Source organism: Bufo gargarizans, chromosome 2 (genome assembly GCF_014858855.1).
Source record: "Bufo gargarizans isolate SCDJY-AF-19 chromosome 2, ASM1485885v1, whole genome shotgun sequence".
In the NCBI taxonomy this organism is placed as follows: Eukaryota; Metazoa; Chordata; class Amphibia; order Anura; family Bufonidae; genus Bufo; species Bufo gargarizans.
The window spans coordinates 98456060-98470360 of NC_058081.1; positions in this window are offsets into that span (position 1 = coordinate 98456060).

Genomic DNA, 14301 nt, shown 5'->3' on the forward strand with positions numbered 1-14301 from the left:
CTTTACACAAGGAGATGCTGTATGCGAGAGTGATGCAGAGGAAGCCTTTTCTCCGCCCACAGCACAAAAAGTGCCGCTTGAGGTGGACTAAAGCACATTTGGACAAGCCAGCTTCATTTTGGAATAAGGTGCTGTGGACTGATTAAACTAAAATTGAGTTATTTGGTCATAACAAGGTGCGTTATGCATGGAGGAAAAAGAACACAGCATTCCAAGAAAAGCACCTGCTACCTACAGTAAAATATTGTGTCAAAGTTGAGGGACGCATGTATTCCACTCAGTATCAGCAGATTGTGGAGACCAATGTCCAGGAATCAGTGACAAAGCTGAAGCTGCGCCGGGGCTGGATCTTTCAACAAGACAACGACCCTAAACACTGCTCAAAATCCACTAAGGCATTTATGCAGAGGAACAAGTACAACGTTCTGGAATGGCCATCTCAGTCCCCAGACCTGAATATAATTGAAAATCTGTGGAGTGACTTAAAGAGAGCTGTCCATGCTCGGAAGCCATCAAACCTGAATGAACTAAAAGATGTTTTGTAAAGAGGAATGGTCCAAAATACCTTCAACCAGAATCCAGACTCTCATTGGAACTTACAGGAAGCGTTTAGAGGCAGTCATTTCTGCAAAAGGAGGATCTACTAAATATTGATTTCATTATTTTTTTGTGGTGCCCAAATTTATGCACCTGCCTAATTTTGTTTAAACAATTATAGCACACTTTCTGTAAATCCAATAAACTTCATTTCACTTCTCAAATATCACTGTGTGTGTCTCCTATATGATATATTTAACTGACATTTTTTATCGTAACAACCAACGATTTATAAAGGAAAATCATGACGATTAACAATGTTGCCCAAACTTTCGCATCCCACTGTATGTATATACCAGCTACTACTGTATTCATTCAATGATTAGTCTCAGATGGAATGCCACTGAATATTAAAACATACACATCACCTTGTCCTTGTACATTATTGAAGGTGTCAGTGTATCTTGTTCATTAGGTAAAGAGTATACATTATTCAGCCAAGAGTTTTATAATGCATGAACTCCATCCATCACCTGGTCAGGGTTTGTTTCGTCTTTCAATGTTACTGTGTACAGAGAAAGCTGGCTTGGGATTAAGGTTAGTATTCTATGCCTGTTCAGTGTAGAAACCAAGTATCAAAGTAATGTACTCTCAGCCTGACTTCACACACTGCCCCTCACTTGTTGTTGAAGGAGACCTACATGAAAGAGTGCATGGAGAATAATATTTGAACATTATGTCTTCTTCAAGCAGGTGTTTCTAGCAGAAGCCTGTTACCTTTTCTGTTGAGCAGTGCAGGAGAAACAAAAAAAGCTATGCAATGTAGTTGCTTTTCGTCATTTCCAGTTTAGTTGAGAGGGAAAAAATTGAAATCCATTGAAAGTACATACTCAGTAACACATATTAGTATGGATATTTTGGAGAAATACATATATAGAACGGTATTGACGGAGCTTGTCAGCAGGGTTGGACTGGGTACTTAAAGTGGCCTTGGAAAATAAAATGTAAAGTGGCCCCATGTTGTAGGCAGGACCAACATAAGTAGTTTAGCACAAACTACTGACCTAGTAGAACCAAATACACTGTGCCACAATGCTATCACAGTCCTGAAGAAGGTCATACAGTTGAATGCATGAGGACACTTTATTCTGCCAGTCAGGTGCATAAGTACCAGATGCTCCTAGCATTAATTGATGCTGAAAACATAAGATTGCTATGTACCTGACTGGCAACCGTGAAGAGAGCTTTGGGCAGCCCCTTGGGTATCGGCCCATCGGGAATTAGGGACAATTCTGCCTATAAAAATATTTCCAGCTCTGGTTAGAGGACTTAAATAGTTGTGCAATCATATATCTTTTAATTCCATGGATGAAGGTTCAATTGCAGAGAAAATTATGTTAGAACGAATATGAAAATGAGTAGTTCAGGGTTTGGTGAGGAGAACCTATGCACTTACCGAGCTGGGGAAAGCCCCCTGGGCACTAGCCAAATCATTTGCAACCTGGATCAAATTTCATTATCTCTGTAATTGAACCTGTATACGAGAAAAAAAATAACATACTTGCAGAACTATTTTAAAAAGTTTTCCAGAATTTAGACATTGATGATCTATCCTAAAATCAGAAAGACATGACAATGCAGCAGCACTCTGCAAACACAAAAAAAGTACAATAATGCCATAATTATAGAAAACATTCTTGTGTTAATGCCAAGCTTATTTTGAAAATGTAAAATTCTTAGAAAATACATTTTGTACAAAATTATTTGGGCCCATCTGCCAAACGTCAAGGCAATCTCTATAAGACGGGAACCTAACACTAAATCATACCTGTTATTTGCCATAATGGCCACCATAAAATTCAGGAAGTGCAGGTTCCACATGCATGCTGGGTCCACTCTGCTTTTAACCATTTTTGGTGCCATTACGGCCTCCATTAAATCCAGGGATGCAGGTACCAAAATGCATCTTTCTAGCCATGGCAGCGTGCACCTGCACATTGGGATGTGCTGACTGACCCCCTATTTTTGCAGTTGTACTATCCTAAAATCAGGTCATTAATGTCAGATTGTGGGGGTACGCACCCGGCACCACCACTGATCAGCCATTTGTGGCAGCCACTAGTGCCAGACACAATAGGACTGAATGGAACTGAAAGCAAAAGGTGTGTAGTTTGCAGCACAGCTGAGCTCTCACAAGTGAATGAGAGTCAATTAAAATGCATGAATTTTGGACTAAAAAGCACTTTTGAAATAGGATCTCACTACAGATATTGCCAACTGTCATCAAGAAAAAAAAAAACTTTAACATTAGCATGTCTTATAATCCAGACTTGTATTTCTCATCATGTACAAAAATGTGATATTTGGGCTTTTATAAAGCCTTTGCTTGAGAAAGGTTTTACAGAATCTGAAATGTTCCTTTTTTGTGTGTGATGGGAAAGAAAAATCTGGATTAAAGCAAAAATTAGATCCCCAAAATATTTCATCCCCAAACACCCAAAAAATATTCAGACCTCAGACTATACCACCTCCATTTACTTACTGCTAATTGCTCCCAGGTCCCGAGAGTGAAAAATTTTAGTAGATAATGGTCTGTACCCTGTATGAAAAAATTGTGCCTTAACTTGGGGCAACTACTTTATAACCCCCCTTGTTCCACCCCTAAAAATTTCCCATGGGTATAATGTGTGCAGTATCCCAGACCAGGTGGTATTTGTAAATTGTTTGCTGTTTAATGTTAGTCACATTATTAAATGTCATTTTATGCTCTGTATAACCAGTATGGTTATGGATGGGAGTGACAGTTAATCAACTCTGACACAGCCCCCTACAGGAAGTTTGGGTTTAGATACTGGATCTGCTCCTTGCTGAGTCTAGAGAGTTCTAGTCTGGAGCTAATTAGCTAGTGAAGAAAGAGTGAGGAAGCAAATCCATGTAATCAGTTCATCTAAAGACATGATTAAAGCTACAGAGACTCACCAATCTCTAGATGATCTACAGAAATGAAGAAAGACAAGAAGGTTTAGAAATCTGCACGGCTGAGCATTGGAGTCAGTAACGTATCCTGCTATATAAGCTATTTAGACTTTACCGAAGTGAGGGGAATATTGTTAATATACCCTTTACACTTGGACATGACTTGGCCAGTCATATCTCTAGCAAGGAATGATTCCAAATATGAGATTGTCAGTCATAGATTCTGTATTCTGAAGAAAGATAGAGAAGAAAGAGTACAATTGTTCAAATCCATATAAACTATCTGGGAAGATTTGCACTGTATATTGTGGGAACTATATTTTTGCTATTTAGATTACTAAATCTCCTATTTTGCACTTGAGTAAAGAGGACATTTAATCTTCTACCTCTGGTCTGGTTTTTTGACTCCTATAATAGACAAAAATGAAGAGGCCAATTGTGCCACTCATAGAAAACTCCCAAAATCTGAAAAAGTCTGAAGGCCTATAGGCAATAAGGGGATAAAACTTAACTTTTACTTCATGATAGGATAAAATGACCACACTACACTGTTAGTCCAGAGCATAATTCCCACAAGGCCCATCAGTAATACTGGAGAAAAAACTATTGGAACAATCTCACCCAAGAAGTGCAGCGAATCCTTAATTGGATGTATATGGTTCACGAACCCCAGGAATGATGTGGAGACCTGATGTGCTCACTGAATAGATGCTAACTGACGGCCAGGCAATTCTGATATTGTTGACTGTAGAACAGGTAAACCGGCGGGCACGTCTTGTATTTTGGATAGAGATGGCAGCAGGAACCACTAGCTGTCACGGCTGAGGATAGGGAAAACCCTCAGCCGTGCGGTATCAGCAGATGGAGTCGCTGCAAGGCCAGGACAGAGAATTAGGGAGCTGGTCACCTCCTACACATCCCTAATTCTGACACTGTCTCCTATCCGTATGAGCCGACCCTGAAGGTAGGAGGGCTCATACTCCGGAAACTGATATTCCTGCTCGCCCTCAGGGTGGCCCTGGACTAGGAGCAGGGTAAGACGACCCGTTCCTCCTAGACACGGAGGAACAGGAGTCTCACTGGCCAAGCTACATAGGAAGGGGAAACATAAACAGACATATGGCATTGACAGGTAAGTGAGACTAGTACCACACTTACCTGCCACAGACACACAACCTGGAAACCACGTGCAAGTGCTGCTATCCACAACCAACACCAAGGACACAGCACACAACAGACATCACACGGGAACCCAGTAAACCATATGCTGCAATAACACATAAACCATAAACTAACACCAGACATAAAGTTTATGACCACCAGGGTGGCCCCCACTGGCAGATGGTAAAGTAACCAGGTGGATGTCTCCAGCAAGCATGGCTGAAGCACCCTCTCTGACTACTGCCTTCCACTGAGGCTATATAGGGCCAAGTAGCCACACCCACAGTGAGACACACCCAGTGCACACACACACTAGGAAGGAAGTTAACCCTTCCAACACCAGGGAAGGGAAAACATCAACTTAAAGGGGAAGTGCACACAACACATATAACACCCCGTGCACACTGATATAAGGCACACCTATAGGAGAGGTTGCCAGGTGCAACCGCATGCCTACTGCAGCAAGCTGCCTAGCACCGCTCAGGCTGCTCTGCTGCCACATACCCAATGTTGCCAGGGGCAACCACAGGTGAGGCAACATACTATAGCCCTCACCAGTGATTGACAACAACACCAAGATCGCAGGCAACTGCATGCGGCCACCAGAGTCACGACCATGACCAAGGGTCCTGACACTAGCCCTAAATCGCCCTAAGGTCAGGGGAAGGGGACTAGGAATACCCTGCCTATTTACACAGAGCACTTGCCCCGAAAGGGGGGACCCCGTCCGGATATCTGACCCTAAACCCGGGCAATGACCCTAATATACCCTAAGCAGAAAAAGTTCCCAACGTGCCACGTTTCGTGTAAACTACTCATCAGGGGAAATATAAAGAAGCACGGTATGCTGAGTACATAGTAAATCAAGTAGGGTATGCTGAGTACATATTAAATTGAAGCAAATGTTGCTTGATGAAAAACGGGGGGGGGGGGGGGGGCAGAAAAAAGAGGGTTTCCAAAAAAAGACATAAACAATAGTAATGGGAAGAAGGGGTAATGATCCCACAAAATTTCCACAAAAATCCCAAGGACAGTGGAACCAATTGGGAAAAAAGATGTCCCTCTACATTGAATACCTTAGATGCAAAAGAAGGGCATACACATACAGGTCCTGCCAGTGGGTGAGGACTCCTTTCACGGTATAGCCCTAGGGAGAAACTCCTATTCTCCGCTTTGGCACCTCCCGGGCTGCTGCACATGGCTTTGATGGGCTTTTGTGCAGATGAGCAGAATGATGTCAGACAGTACACTGTTGACCTACAGACCATGACACCCGTTACCTGAGCCTGAGGATAGCCCTTTGCTCTGCTCATCAGAAAAACTACTGTTGCTTTCTGGCACACAGAATTCAGTTTAAATATCTGGCAGTACTTTTGACGTCAAAGCCAGCCACACTCCCACCTGTTATGTTCACAGATGCTTTGAAGATTTAAAGGGATATATCACTGACATAGCATGATATCATAATTACATACAGGGGTGGACTGGGAACTTAAAGCGGCCATGGAAAAAGAAAAGTGGTCCCATTTTGTAAGCAGGTCCAAATTAACAGAAGGCAGGGAAACACAATACCATAGTGCAGTGATTGCTAACCTTGACGACTCCCAGGATGTACACTTGCTTGGCTGCTCTCAGAACTCCTTAAAAATAAATGGAGCATGCTGGGAGTCGTAGTTTAACCACAGCTGGAGTGTCGGTGGCTATCCATCACAGCCATAGTGCAAAATACCATCCCAGCACAACCCTAACCCCATAACACAGTGTAGCATGATATAGCAATGTCCTGAACGCGCACATTGCTGCGCATGCGCCATGGTGACTTTTTCCTGGCCTGTATAGTACAGAGCCGGCGTGTGCGTTCTCGGCTCTGTACTATACTGGCCAGGGAGAAGTCATCATGGCGCATTCGCGGTGGCGTGCGCGTTCAGGACATTGCGCGGCCCGGCCGAGCGAAAATCTGCAGTCTTCTGCCCAAGTGCGGCACAGCGGGATTCGACAGGAGAGGTGGCCGTAACCAGGGGACATGAAAGACAACGATCAGGTGAGAGGGGACGTATTTTCTCAAAAAGGGTGGGAATTGGGTAATTAAATGTTTTTACAAAAATTATCACTGTCAAATCATTAACAGATTTAACAGTGATCATTGTGATGGTATAACCCCTTTAAGTATACATATGATCCATATCCTCAGGAAAGCTGGCACCATGACTGCACACTGGACCTTTCTATAACTGACCCACCATAAATTATTACACATAAGTTTATATCCTCTAGGCAACCATCAAATATCACACAGCATACACGTGGTAATCTGTAATGTTCAGATATGTTCAGACGTAGAATTTTGTGCTCTAGGGAGCCCAGCAGAGTATCCCATTATTGCCAAGAGATTTTGCTGTGTATTATTCAAGCCTATGTCAAAAATGTGCAGGACCATTCTTGGTGCAGTCACTGTGCTGACCCCTTGTAAAGCTGCAGCGGTAGCTTGTTCATGGATTAGCTGCATTCAATGGAACTAAGGCTAGACTGGGTTCACATGAAAACCCACAACAGAAACCACAGCCCAGCTGTTTCTTCCATGGGATACACAGCTGATTTTGTCGCGGAAAACAATCCTCCATGTGAACCTCCACTTCTTGATCATGGCCAAAAGAGGAATGCATTATAATTGAAGGCACAATGAAACTGAAATATAATAGCCGGGTGGACATGGAACTTAAAGTTACCCTGGAAAAAAAAACTTAAAGTGGCCCCAATATTGTAGGCAGGTCCAAATTGACAAAGGTAGGGCAACACAAGTAGATTGGGTCAATACTATTTGGCATGGTCAATAATACCATTGCACAGAACCAAATACCACAGTGCAGCACAAAATACCTCCCCAGAAACTGTCCCTCTGTGGTGGTCATCAATAGCTGCCATGAAAGTGAAGTGAGATGTGGGTCACAATACCAAGCCAGCTCTAACATGATACCTGGACTTCCTCTAATATTAATTCCTCTAATAATGACCCTTATAGTTCCCCCAGTAGTATGTGCCCGGCCAGTGGCAGTGAGGAGGGTTTGGATGGCCATATGGGCATTAGCCCACCAGGAAAATTCTCTGTAGGGTCTATGGCTGTAACAGAGGCTGCTGTGCACCACTGTTCCCCTGCTTACCACCACGGTCCCTGGCGCCGTGTTCAGCAGTGAACCTCGGCCAGTGCTTCCCATTCACCACTGCAGTCCTGGGCTCTGTCTATGTAGGTACTGTTGTTCTGGGATCCGCTCCACTGTTTCCTCTCGGCCCTGGCCACAGCACGCTTGATGCTTGTTTATTTCAGAACTTCCTTAAGGGCTGTCACTTCCTGGGCTTTATGGGTTAGGTCATGTGACCTCGCTGACCATTCCTAGCCCTCCTGCACATATATAAGTGGCTCAGCCCCATTCCCAGATGCCTCAGTGTCAAGGTCCTTGTGTCCTGCTAAGGTTCCTGTTATCTGCTTGTGTTCCTGACTTGTACTTGTAGTGCTGAATTTTGCTACCCGTTTAAACCCTGTCTGCTTGCCTTGACTCTCCTGTTCCTGATCCGGATTGCCTGACCTGTACCTGTTCCGCCTGCCCTGACCTTTTGCCTGTCTGACTTTGCCTCTGCCTCATCCTTCGGTCCTGCACTGTTGCTCCTGGTAACGACTCATCCTGCTGACAGCGCCTGTACCTCAGGTACCTCCTGTTCTGCCTGGACCATCTGCCTTGTGTGCCTATCCTCCTCAAGAGGTAGCGACCTGGTGTTCCCCTCAGGAAAGTCTATCCCCACCATCAGGGATACTGTGAAGATTGAGGGGTTCACTTAGACAATGTTCTTAGATGAGGTAGGACTAGTGACACAGCGGGTGCACACCCGCTGGTTCGTGACAATGGCTAATCTGCCCCTGAACAGATATTAAATTATGACCTGTGTTACCATCTTAGTTACTTTTATGATAGTCATAAGATTTACAGAGAACCTGCCTGCAGTTTCCCAGTATCTGTTATTGTCAGGGAGGAGTGTGATGGCCGACGTGGTAAATTCCATGGAGCGTTTACTTTGCTTTGATTGTTCTTTTTTTTAACCTAAAGATGTCAAGAATGTAAATTTCATACTTTCCTGACTAAGAAAACCACTGCAAAATAGGAAAGAAGTCAGAACCTTTATAGTTCTGCTGGGAATAAAGCCAATTTAGGAATCTGCCAAGCTATACATAATCTTTACAAATCATAAATATGTACGTTGCTGTACAGAATCCATACATCTTGTGGGACATGTCACGCACTGTGTGCCACTTAGTAATTCACAGTGTTTGATGCTTCTAGTATACCCTGAGCTGTCAGTATGCAGAAATGGAATACATATGGGGTGACTGAGCCTAAGGTCATGTTCACATGCAGAGTATCTGTGGCAGATTTTCGGTGCAGATTAAGTATAGGTAAAGATGAGCAGGCACACTCAATTTGGGTACAAGTGAATAATTTATTAGTAGGTAAATAGTAGGTAGTTGTTTTTAAAATATGTTTAAGGGTATGGTTTTTTCATGTGATGGTGGGGACCACCTACTTAATAATGAGTATTTTGTATATAAAGGAATAATAAGTATTTTATATATAAACAAAAAGTAACAGAAGCAGATAAAAAATCAAGTAAAAAATCAGGTAAAAATCCGGAATAAAATGCAGTCTGTAACGGCTTTCAAAAATATGTGCAGTCTGTAAAAACTTTCATAAAAATAATTCCATATACAAGTGGCCACTATTTAGCAAAAAAATCATCAATGAAATAAATGGATGGAATTGATGAAGGTATTCTCAATGATGAGACGGTCCTTTGTGGAGGAAAAAAATGTAATATAAAAACAATTCTGAGCAGAGAGTGATTTATGCCTAATCCAGGATAGGTATTGTGATGTTGCAATATATTTCACATGGAGTAGTAGGCATAAATGTAACTTTCACATGGAGTATGCAATATATTTCACATGGAGTAGTAGGCATAAATGTAACTTTGTACTCTTGTAGGCAGTCTGGTAGGTTGTAAGATTTATGTGCCAAGCTGTGGAGTGAAGCGGAGCTCTGTGCCTGAGTGCGGCGTCCCGCACTGTCTCTGGCTTCAGAGTTCACTTACCCCTCCCAGCGCTCGTTGTATTTCGTCCTCCGGCAATGATCAGCAGTTCCTGGAAGGCTGTGGAGGCGATGGCGTCCCTCGTGTTGCCTAGGACGCTGGGGGCGTGGTTCGCGCGTCTGGATGGATGACGTCAGCGGACTTGTGATCGCGATCCTATTCAGAGTATGTTCTCCGTGCCTGCTTTGTTTCAGGGTTGATGCAATAATCCTCTGCAATCCTATCCTGGATTAGGCATAAATCACTCTCTGCTCAGAATTGTTTTTATATTACATTTTTTTCCTCCACAAAGGACCGTCTCATCATTGAGAATACCTTCATCAATTCCATCCATTTATTTCATTGATGATTTTTTTGCTAAATAGTGGCCACTTGTATATGGAATTATTTTTATGAAAGTTTTTACAGACTGCACATATTTTTGAAAGCCGTTACAGACTGCATTTTATTCCGGATTTTTACCTGATTTTTTTACTTGATTTTTTATCTGCTTCTGTTACTTTTTGTTTATATATAAAATACTTATTATTCCTTTATATACAAAATACTCATTATTAAGTAGGTGGTCCCCACCATCACATGAAAAAACCATACCCTTAAACATATTTTAAAAACAACTACCTACTATTTACCTACTAATAAATTATTCACTTGTACCCAAATTGAGTGTGCCTGCTCATCTTTACCAATTCTGCAACCATATACTCCTGACTGGGTGAGTCAGACAGAGCAGTCTTTGCACCTCTAGCATTTGCCTAAGTGGTAGAGCCGTCTATCCTTTTTACTTATCTGCAGATTAAGTATAGTACACATTTCCTCCAGAACTTTGCAGTAGTTTTCTTTCTTAGTGAGGATATTGACATTAATTTGTGGCCGGGGCTATGTGTGAAAGAACCTACTGCCCTGAAATACCCCCCAAACAGAACTGGCGGCTTGAGTTGTGGCATAACCGCTTCCGTCGAGAGTACACCTGAAAGAGGGTATACCCTATGGGAGAATGTAGAGAAATGGGGCGGGCTGGGAGGGGAACACCGCTGCCATCCGTCGCCACATGTGGAGGTGTGAGTCAGATATAGGCCAGGACGCCCCTCCCACAAATACAGGCCAATGAATCGGCCTTGCTACTTGTGGCCGGGGCTATGTGTGAAAGAACCTACTGCCCTGAAATACCCCCCAAACAGAACTGGCGGCTTGAGTTGTGGCATAACCGCTTCCGTCGAGAGTACACCTGAAAGAGGCCAAAAACCCAGCATGAAAATACACACGTGTTTATTGACATATTTACAACGCCAAACTCTGAAAGGCACAATGAATCTCACTGACAGGGTTCGGAACATACCGACTGTAACAAGATGACCGCCATCGGCCTAACTTACGGATAATGTGAGCTGGCACCTGATTCCTGGAGGCGGCAGAGGCTGCTCCTATCCTGAACGAATGCCCTGACACCGTGAGGGGGTCTAAACCCAAATTGGCCGCTAGCATGCGTGCGTGCGCTATGAATTGGGATGTGGACAATGCAGCTGTCCCGAAAGGTAACAGTGGGGTGTCAGTGCCGCGACTGGCTAGTGCCTCTGACAACTCCTGTAGAACGTGGACCGGACACCCTTTGTGTGAGGTGGGGAAGAATTTGATTAGGGTAGGGGGACCTGACTGGGAAGTCTTGGTTACAGGTAAAGACAAGACAAAGCCCTCTGGGCTGGGAACCAACTGTCGGCGGGATAGGAAGGGGCCGCTAAGTGACGTGAACTCTCCCGGCCTCATGAAGCCGTAAAAGGCCAAGTAAATGGCGGCTTTGAGCACTAAGCTTTGCAGAGCCCCGAAGGGCCTGAGGTCCAACAAATCGGACATGCCTCTAAATGTAGGGCCAGACACGGGCTGTCTACGGGGGGTGACACCTTGGGTACAGTTCTGTAAACCTTTCAACGTGGCCTTGACCACGTGACTGGAAAACAATGACGTTCTATTTGGCTGAGAGCGAGACAAATGATGTTGGACCCCGGCCAGATAAGTTTTGACGGTGCCGGGAGAAAGGTGCATGTGCTTGTGGCAGTACCCGATGAACGCCAATATGAAGTCTATGTGGCCCAGGCCGCCTCGGGGGTGTTCCTGCTGGAATTTGCAGTACAACCGCCAGCCAGTGTTGTACGCTCTGGTGGTATTAGCTGAGAGCGACCTGGCAAACAGGCCGTGGGCCGTGTTCAGGTATTGGTTTAGCTGAGAAAGAGTGTGGCCGGACGAGGAGACGGGGTTCTTGATGTGTCGGCTTCGGGGCAAACCTGGGAAAATAAAGAGTAATTCATCTCAGCTAAAGCGTTAACTGTTACTACTTGCGCATCACATATGAGGGAACCACAGAATAAGAAGTTGTGTAGGAGCGACAACTGTACCAGACGTCTCATCAAAGACATGACTAGCTGAGATCTGGATTTGCCACTGTCAAGGATGGCCAGGGAGGAGGGACTAGCAGAAGCGAAGACCACGGTGCGGCCTGTCCACTGGTTACCCCAAACGCGAGCCGCCGCCACTACGGGATACAAGTCCCTAGCCTCCGTCGTCTGGGAAATTCCTGTGGTCTCGCACACCTCCTCCGGCCATGCCCCGTTCAGCCAATGGGGGCCAAAAATAGCAGCGAAACCAGTGCTGATCCCGCTGCTGGAGAATACGATGGGGGAGCTATGCGAGACCGCCGGGACAAACATGGACACGCCATTCCAGTGACACAAGAAGTGGTCCCACATGCTCAAGTCTGCTTGCGCTTGACTGTCCAGGAATACTGGGCTATCCTGACAGGGAGCTGCTGAGAGGAGTGGTAACAATCTGGCTACAAACGACCTACCCTGGGGAATGACGCGCATGGCAAAATTTAACATGCCTAACAATGATTGTAGTTCCACCTTGGTGGTGACCCTCCCAGTGACGAAACTGCGAATGACTGCCCGGACCCTAGCCAACTTGTCTTCTGGCAACCTGGCTGACATGCTGTCTGTGTCCAGCACGACGCCCAGGAAGGTGATGGTGGTCGCAGGACCATCCACCTTCTTGGAGGAAACGGGAACCCCTAGCTGGGCGAAACACGCTAACAAGCTCTGAAGATCATGAGGCGAGCCCTGTGGAGATTCGATCAGCAAAAAATTGTCCAGGTAATGTATCACGTGTTCGCAACAAAACCTGTTTTCGAGTATCCAGTGCAAGGCTTTCGCCAGCTGATCGAAAATCCAAGGGCTGCTACGGGATCCGAAAGTCAATTTAGTTGCAAAATAGTAAAGGGAATTCCACTTGATCCCGTGCCACCGCCAAAGTTCTGGCCTGATTGGCATCAACTTGAAGGCGTCTGATATGTCCGCTTTGGACAAGATCGCCCCAGGTCCTGTGGCAAGGATGAGTGCAACGGCTTGATCGATGGAGGCGTACACCATGCTGACCTCCTCCGCTGGAATGAGTGAATTCATACTGGGAGCGGATAACCCGTGAGGCGCTGATAGATCGAATATCAATCTCTCTTTGCGGCTGAACTTTCCCGTGACCACCCCTATGGGGCTGACCCTCCAGCGGTCGAATGGGGATGACGAGAAGGGACCGATGATGTATCCCTTGTCTAGCTCCAACTGGAGAAGTCTATCTATGGACCCGGGGTTGAGGGAAGCGGACTGCAAGTTCCTACACTCATGGGTGTGGTCCGGTAACGCCACCAGACCTGTGTGGAAACCATGGGTGAAACCTGACACCAGAAAGTCGCAGAAGGAGGCATCCTCGTGCCCCTGTAAGTACAACTCCAAGAGGTCTACATTTACCACGCTCATGCAATGTTTATCGGTTTTTAATGAGCAGGCAACTTTCGGATGGGCTCGGAAACAGTTGGCGCAAATGTGCAACAGACGGCACTGACTATAATTGCAAGTGGCAAAATTGTAGTTGTTGCAGATTTGCGACCTGCCCAGATACTTGATCGGCCGGCCGAGTTTATCGACCGCAGAATTCTGCTGGATGCCAGCCGATGGACCAGGAATAGGAGGAGAAGGATTGGACCTCGGGGCACTCGCGGCATTATGACACCATTCTCCAGTATGATAGATAGACTGGCATGAAGAGCATGCCGGTGCTTTAAGCCCAGCGAAATGCCTGCAGAATATTTCTGTGTCAATGTTGGCCCAGTTAGTAGTAAACTGGAACTGACTGAGCGCAGCTGCGGCTTTAGCAGAAAAAGAGCAATGGTAGTCATAGAACCCGAAGCCTCCGTATTTGTAGCCCAACTCCGTGACCCTGAAGAGATACAGGTCCAACTCTTCTCTCCTATCTGGTCGTACCGAACAGATGATATCTCGGTAAAGACTAAAGGCAAGCACAAACTCCGGAATCGTCAACTTTCTGCTAAGCCTAAGATCACGTCCCTTCAGGACAACAGAAACATCGCCGCACGCAATGACCCTATTGTCCGACAAGTCACGAGTGGCAATCAGGAGGGAGGCCAGGTTCACATCTCTGCCATCGAGA